Genomic DNA, 7,863 nt, shown 5'->3' on the forward strand with positions numbered 1-7,863 from the left:
GGGCCAGCAGCTTGCCCTCCCTTCCAGTCTCACCTTCCCCCATCCAGGGTGGGTTTTTTTGCTTTGTTTTGTTTTTTTCCAACCTGACTTCTAAAGTTGCTCTTCTGTTAAAAGCATACCCGTGACACTGTGATTTTTCTACGCGGTGACATGTTTAAGCTTGCCTTGTCTTCAGAGGCATATTTCTTTCTTTCTTTTTTTTTTTTTTAATTTTTAAGCCTATAATAACTGTGACATGAGGCCTGGACAGTATATCTGGTGACAATCTATGAACTAAGATTCAAATGATAGGTTTTATTCACCTCGAAAGTTTTACAGGAAGAAATCAGACACAATTGTGTAACTGCACGTTTTCCCACGTGCAAGGCCTTTAGATGATCCTTTACACCTGACAAACAGGTATATTTGCATATCTTGTGTGCCAGTTGTTGTAAGGTGCAAGCCATTTTTGATTGGTCCAAAAGCTTACATTCAGGAATACAACTTGAAATTAGAAATTAACTTTACACTTTAAAACAGAAATACTTCAATAAACTAGTAGAGAGATTAGACGAAAGACCATCTTTTAGGAGGCCTCTGCTGCGCAGTTAAAAACAACCCATCTGTATTAACCACTTCACCCTATTGATAGAATAAAGTTTGGTAGGTGGGTTAAACTGATACTTAGAACCAACATTTGGCTAAACCAAAGTTTGACTAAGGCTCTTTAAGTTATATCCACTGTGGCAACCCAGAGGATTGCTGAAACTAACATACTAAATACCCAATATGCCATTTGTCTCTTATGGACCGTAATTACTATTTATTCCTTCCTATGCATAATATATTCCTTTCATTGTATTTCTACATATGAAAAGGGGAAAAAGTAGCTTATTTGGATTACAATATTGGAGTCATATCAGAAAAAGTTGCTGTTTAATGTTTTACTTAATATATTAGTCAATTCAGTTAAATCCATCTGGATTTTAGTCTTCAATTTCATGAACCAGTTATACCTCTAAATGACTAGCTTTTACAGTTGCTCACAGACAATAATGTAAACATTGAGTAATAGTGAAACAAAGTCTATAAATTTCAGTCACCAAATGAAGATTAAACTTTAGTTTCAACCTTAATTTATGACATGCTAGTAATTTTATTGACTCCATTAGTCTAATCTGAAACATAAAATGTTACCATAACATTTCATAACTGCTGGAGGCTTTGTGAATGCTTACCAATTTTTCCTATCCTCCTCCTGGTTTTAGGTGTGGAGGAGGATTACACTCTCCACCCCACCGAAATTAGGTATGGTGATGTAACTGGTTTTGATAAGTAAATGTAAGCAGACACGAAATGTTTCATTTCCTGGTAGAATTCCTTAAGGGCCAGTACCTGACTTTCCATGCTCTCTTCCCTTGCTGCTGCAATCACAAAGATTTACATTAAGCTGAAGGTGTCATAGGACTGAAAGATCCTGGGATGCTGTACTATTACACTGGGCATAGCTGCCCTGGAGAGCCCCAGGATCTACAACAGAATTAGCATAAAGCAAGAAATAAACTTGTGTTGGGTTAAGCTACTAAAATACTGGAGTGGTTTGTTGTCCAGCATTTCTTAGCCTGCCTTAGTTTTGTTTTTGTTTTTGTTTTTCTTTTTCTTTTCTTTTCTTTTTTAGGGCCACACCTGTGGCATGTGGAAGTTCCCAGGCTAGGGGTCACATTGGAGTTGTAGCTGCTGGCCAACACCACAGTCACAGCAACACAGGATCTGGGCTGCGTCCAGGCCTACAACTGCAGCTCATGGCAACACCAAATCTTTTAACCCACTGAGAGAGGACAGGGATCAAAGGCCCATCCTCATGGATACAGTCAGATTCTTGACCCACTGAGAAGCAATGGGAACTCCTTTTAGTTGTAATTATATTTGATGACTTTCAGAATCTCTAATAGGCTAAGCTCAGAGTTCTCACATGGTAGTTACTAAACTATTCCCCCCCACCCCTAGTCTGATGGTTGCCCAGCTCATTAGCAACATAGTAATCAAGTTGCTATAAATCTTTGTACACAATAGTGAAAAACTGCCCCCTGCCCAGTCCTTCCCTCTTTGCTGAACTATTGCAAAACTGTCAACGTTTCCAAGATTCTGCTCAATTTCTGTCTGTTTGGAACTCTCCCTTGCCCACTCCATCCAATCATTTTTAATTCATGTGCTTAGGTGTTATTTCCTCTGGAGGACTTTCCATACTGCACTTGGAGAATTAGCTCTTCCCTCTCTTATCCCCCTTAGAAGTCTATGAGGTGAGGCCAGGCCTCAAGACACTTTGTTTCAATTATTCATTACACAGTAACAGCGTTGGAGGGTTTAAGGGACTGCCTCTTATCCTTTATGTCCCTAAAGCATAGCCCAGAACACAAGAAGCTCTCTGCACATATTTGCGGAAGGAATTAAGCAGTGAGGGAATCCTTAAGGACTCCACTCTTCAGGGAACTTAAGAGGCAAGTGGGACCTCAAGTCTGGGAAGTCTTTTTCAATCCAAAGGGGGCAGTTAACCATTTAAAATGGAACAGATAAGAGGTGAACTTGTCCTACCAGGGAGAGATTTATTCTCTACATGGTTACCTGATGGAGTTAGTTTCAAAATCACCAAGTAAAGGAGTTCCCATCATGGTGCAGTGGTTAACGAATCCGACTAGGAACTATGAGGTTGTGGGTTCAATCCCTGGCCTTGCTCAATGGGTTAAGGATCCAGCGTTGCCATGAGCTGTGGTGCAGGTGGCAGACATAACTTGGATCCCGAGTTACTGTGGCTCTGGTGTAGCCCAGTGGCTATCCAATTAGACCCCTAGCCTGGGAACCTCCATATGCCTTGGGAGCGGCTCAAGAAAAGGCAAAAAGACAAAAAAACAAAAACAAAAAACACCAAGTAGAGAGGTCTATCTAGCTATACATTTCTTTGCATGACAATCTAGGTTTCAGATTTCTATTGGAGAATATTAAAAGGGAAAGCAGTTTACACACCTAAATATATAAGCACTTATATAAAAAGAAACATACATTGGTTCAAGTGGGAATGCAAAATTTGTTAGAATATGAAATTGGGGTATGTCTAAATATTTTTGGAAACTGTTTGGAACAATGAAAACCTTTTTAATACCTAAATATCCTTTTGTTCAAGTATAAGTGCCACAGAAAAGGTTTATTATTTAAAATGGAAAAAATCATATTTCTAAAAATTAAAAGTATAGAAAAATGTTCTTTCTGGTAAATTTCAATGAGCTTTTAACTCATCAGATTTTATATCTTGAAACTTGGATAATCACTGAACATTTTCTTACAATAGACTTCCCAAATAGATTATACATTATGCATTCATGAATTAAATTTTATTTTGATAAGGGGAATATTTATTACATGTCTTCAATACCAAGCATTGGGCTAAGGAAACAAAGATAGCAAAGATATTGCCTCTACCCTGAAGGGGCTCAGACCACTGGAATCAATAATACTTTTGTTGTATTCAGGAAAGTGAAAATTAAAGGAAACTGGTCAATAATCAGTGTAGGATCCTCTATCTCTCTTCCAAAAGATAAAGTCAAATGTATCTTCAGTTCAAATGATCAAAAGAAGAAATGCCTAAGTTTAATAAGCTATGTCTTTTATAAATGGCACTATATTTCTATATCATCATATACATTTCTAGGCAGACTCTCTTATTAACATGCACACATTCCAGGATAAAAGTGAGGCCTAAAGAAACATGCATGGGCATGCAGACATGTAAAATATTTAGTACAATGGGCATGCAGGGGGCCAAGGTTTCAGTGCCCATCTAAATTCTAAGACACTGATTCTGATATGTCGGCACCAAGTTGTCTAAAATCCACTTTCTTCTTTCCTCTTTAAGTTGTTTGTCAAAGTGAATTTCTTTTTCTGGATTATATAATCTGTTACTGGTTGGCAGTACGTTTCTTACTCATTGGAAGAGAATAAGCCCTTTTATAACATTAAAGTTTCAGCACTGTGAAAAATACCCTTGTGACTTAAAACACTATTCAAATAATGGATATTTCCTCTCTTAAAAAAAATAAATAAAGACTAAGGATGAAAAACCAATTTAAATTATATCTATTTGATATAACAATTAACAAAATTGTGGTGTTTATTTAGCATTTTAATACTGCCTATTAAATTGTAACTATAACTGGGAGCTACATTTCTCCCTAAGTCTTAAAGAGCTTGGTAAACTCTTAATTGCTTATCAGTTTCTATGTATCAAAATGTACAACTTTGAGCCAGGCAGCCACTGACTCTGGCTTTCCAGGCATAAATCTAAGACACCTCAGCATATTTCCTTCTTGAAGAGCTTGCCTTTTCTCTTGGAAGGCTGAGCATGTGTGCGGTTAACTAAGTACCAGCGTGGTTAAGAGCTCAGGCTCTGGAGATGGGTAGATTTGAGTTCACATCCCTGGCTTGGCAACTTACTATCTGGGTGACATTAACGTTCCTAGCAAAGAAAAACCACCAGTGAAGATAAAATAAGTGTCCAGTGAGGGTAAGGAGACCTGGGGTCGGTGCGGGCGGCGGGGGGCGGGGAGGGGGGAGGGCGGGCGGGAGGGACGGAGGGCGGGAGGGCGAAGGCGAAGAGAGAGGGGCAGGGCGGAGGGCGGGACAAGGGGGGGTAGGAGCGGGAGGGCGAGGGGCCGGGAGGAGAGGGAGGAGCGGAGGGAAGGGCGGGGGGGAGGGAGGGAGGGAGAGCGAGAGCATAGGCCGAAGGCTCTGCCCGTCCATGAATGTAAGTGGAGGCGGGGATGTGCTTGTTCTGGTACTTTCTTTCTTTCTTCTTTCTTTCTTTCTTTTTTCTTCCCTTCGTCTTTTTAAGGCCACATCCATGGCATGTGGAAGTTCCCAGGCTAGGGGTCAAATAGGAGCTGTAGCTGTCAGCCTACACCACAGACACAGCAACGCCAGATCCAAGTCACATCTTCGACCTACATGAGAACTCATGGCAACGCCAGATCCTTAAAGATCCTTAACCTACTGAGCAAGGGCTGGGATCGAACCCACATCCTCATGGATACTAGTCAGGTTCTTTACCACTGAGCCACAATGGGAACTCCTGGAGACCCTTTTCTTAAATAATGTTACAAATGGGAGCCACCTGTGTCTTGGTTATGGCTTCGTTTTTGAGGCAGAAATCTTTTTGCTCCTGAGAGTTCTGGCTCCTTGTGCTTATCATATTCTTGGTCAAAAAATTCAACTAGGGAATCTTCAATTTTGTTATCTATAAATATTCTATGATCTTAGAGTTCTTTTTGTCTCTATGTAGAATAATCAAGATCATTGTGTTGAAAACTATCAGATATTTATATGTGAGTGATTAAGAACAAGACTTCTCATTGTAATGCCTTGCAAAATGCTTTCATTTATTGAGTCTGGTTGAGCCCTTCAAAAATTTGCAGAGATAGACACCATATCTCTACTTTACTATTCTGGGAACTAAAGCAAATGACTTGCCCAAAGCTACTATATTAGTGAAGAGACAAAACTAGGTTCAAAAGTCACTTCTTCTAGTTTCTATTTTGTATTTTGTTTTGTTTTTTTGTCTTTTTAGGGCCACACCGACAGCATATGGAACTTCCCAGGTTAAGGGTCGGACGGGAGCTGTAGCTGCAGTCCAAGTGCCACAGCCACAGCAAGGCCAGATCCAACACCACAATGCTGGATTCTTAACCCACTGAGTAAGGCCAGGGATCGAACCTGTGTCCTCATGGATGCTAGCTAGATTTGTTTCCACTGAGCCATGATGGGAACTCCTCTATTTTGGAATTTTTAAAGTGACACTACAGGAGTTCCCATGGTGGCGCTGTGGTTAACGAATCCGACTAGGAACCATGAGGTTGCGGGTTCGGTCCCTGCCCTTGCTCAGTGGGTTAACGATCCGGCGTTGCCGTGAGCTGTGGTGTAGGTTGCAGACATGCCTTGGATCCTGCGTTGCTGTGGCTCTGGCATAGGCCTAGCCTGAGAACCTCCATATGCCACGGGAGCGGCCCAAGAAATAGCAAAAACACACAAAAAAATAAATAAATAAAAAATAAAAAAAATAAAGTGACACTACAGCTATCTTGCTACAAGGATAGCACCTAAAAAAAAAAAAAAAGTTATTCAACAGCGAATTAATGTTACTATGTAAACATTATGCTGAATATCTTCTTCCATCTCTGAACTCTAGGTCAGCTTTAAAGGTACTGGTTACCTAACCCTGCCTTGTCCCAAAGGACCCCTTTTAGTCTGGGGAGACTTTGAGATTGTGGATGTTTCCAGTTTTAGCCAAAGAATATGAAGGTCTGGAAGGCAGAACACAAAAATTCAAGGATGATCAGAAATTCAGATGCATTCTGGAGTGAGGTACCCTTGACCAATGAAGAACAAAGTTGCTTAAAATGTAAAATCTTGTTATTAATAATGCATGCGCTACTGTGAGATCACAGTATTCTTATCAAGAACCATCCTCTGAAAGATTTTCAGCTAAATTAATTATACTGCATATTTTCTTATGTTTACAAAAAATAAAAATTTATCTGGGAACATGAAAGTCAGACAAGGAAAATAATCACAAAATGTATATTTAGGATACTGATAGTGTGGCAGAAAGCACACACTACCAAAAGTCCATCTCATGTATAGAAATTACTGTGTCTAGCACATATCAGGGATTTAAAAACATTTTTTGAACATTAATTATTGCCTATTTTAGCTCTTACACCCTGGTGACTATAGCAGAAGTGGAAAAATATGGTAGGGAAACAGAAAAGGATGGGATTATAAACTAATTAGATACAGGTGAGTATGTCAACTTTTTTTTTTTTTAGGCTTACTTAGTAGATGGAAAAAATAATGCCTATTTCATTAACAGACTTAGCAGAATGTCTAACATACAGAGGACATACAGAAGCAGATCTGGCCATACTAGCCTAAGTCTACAACCAAAAATGGAACTAGAAAGAGCTATGCAGGTCACCGTTGATTGAAATATTTTCTCCTGGGCTTACAGTATTTATCATACATCACAAGACAAGTAGAGAGCAAATTAGATTACTTGAATAAAGTTATTTTCCTATTTGGTATGTTTTATATGATTATATATTTATAGGAGCTACTGTGTAAATTTCAGGGATAATAATATGTATTCTCTAGATCTTTACAGTTTTCTGTTGTAATAAGGTGGATAGCTTTGGTCAGAAAGGCACAAATATTCTCATACAGAGATCTGGGAATGCTCTAAATAACTATGAAGTTATTTTTGGAATAAAAACATAAAAATGGGATTAAGATGTTCTTTCTGAGGATGCTAATGAAAATGACATACAACCATATCAGTTTTAACCTCTTAATTCCCTGATTACATAGGGACCTTTTACTTGGTGTTACTAAAACATAGTTTTATACTGGCAAATGTAAGCCTACATTTCTCTATATATATTTTGATTTGGATTAAGTGTTACCTCATAGCTCCAGCATGATTCTTGTGCATGTTATAAATTTTGCAATCTGTCAATGATATAGAACAAGTTGAGTTATTGCTAATACTATTTCAACACCCAAGAGCTTCATTCCAATTCTTTCTGAATTATCTCAGCTTTCTTCCCCCACAATGTTAGAAGAAGTTGAGGAATTTAAGAATTTAACATGGTAATGGTAGTTTTGGAATACAATCTTTCCATATAAACTTTAAGTCAATTCAGTGAAACTAGTTATTTTATAATTATCATAGTTTTATTGGTGGGAGTTCATAATTCCATATCTGAAGGAAAATTTGGAAAATAATTTTGTAATTTTTAGTTTGATCATCAAAGATGGTAATAAATTAATATGATACTTTAT

The sequence above is a fragment of the Phacochoerus africanus genome, chromosome 3, assembly GCF_016906955.1.
Source record: "Phacochoerus africanus isolate WHEZ1 chromosome 3, ROS_Pafr_v1, whole genome shotgun sequence".
NCBI lineage: Eukaryota > Metazoa > Chordata > Mammalia > Artiodactyla > Suidae > Phacochoerus > Phacochoerus africanus.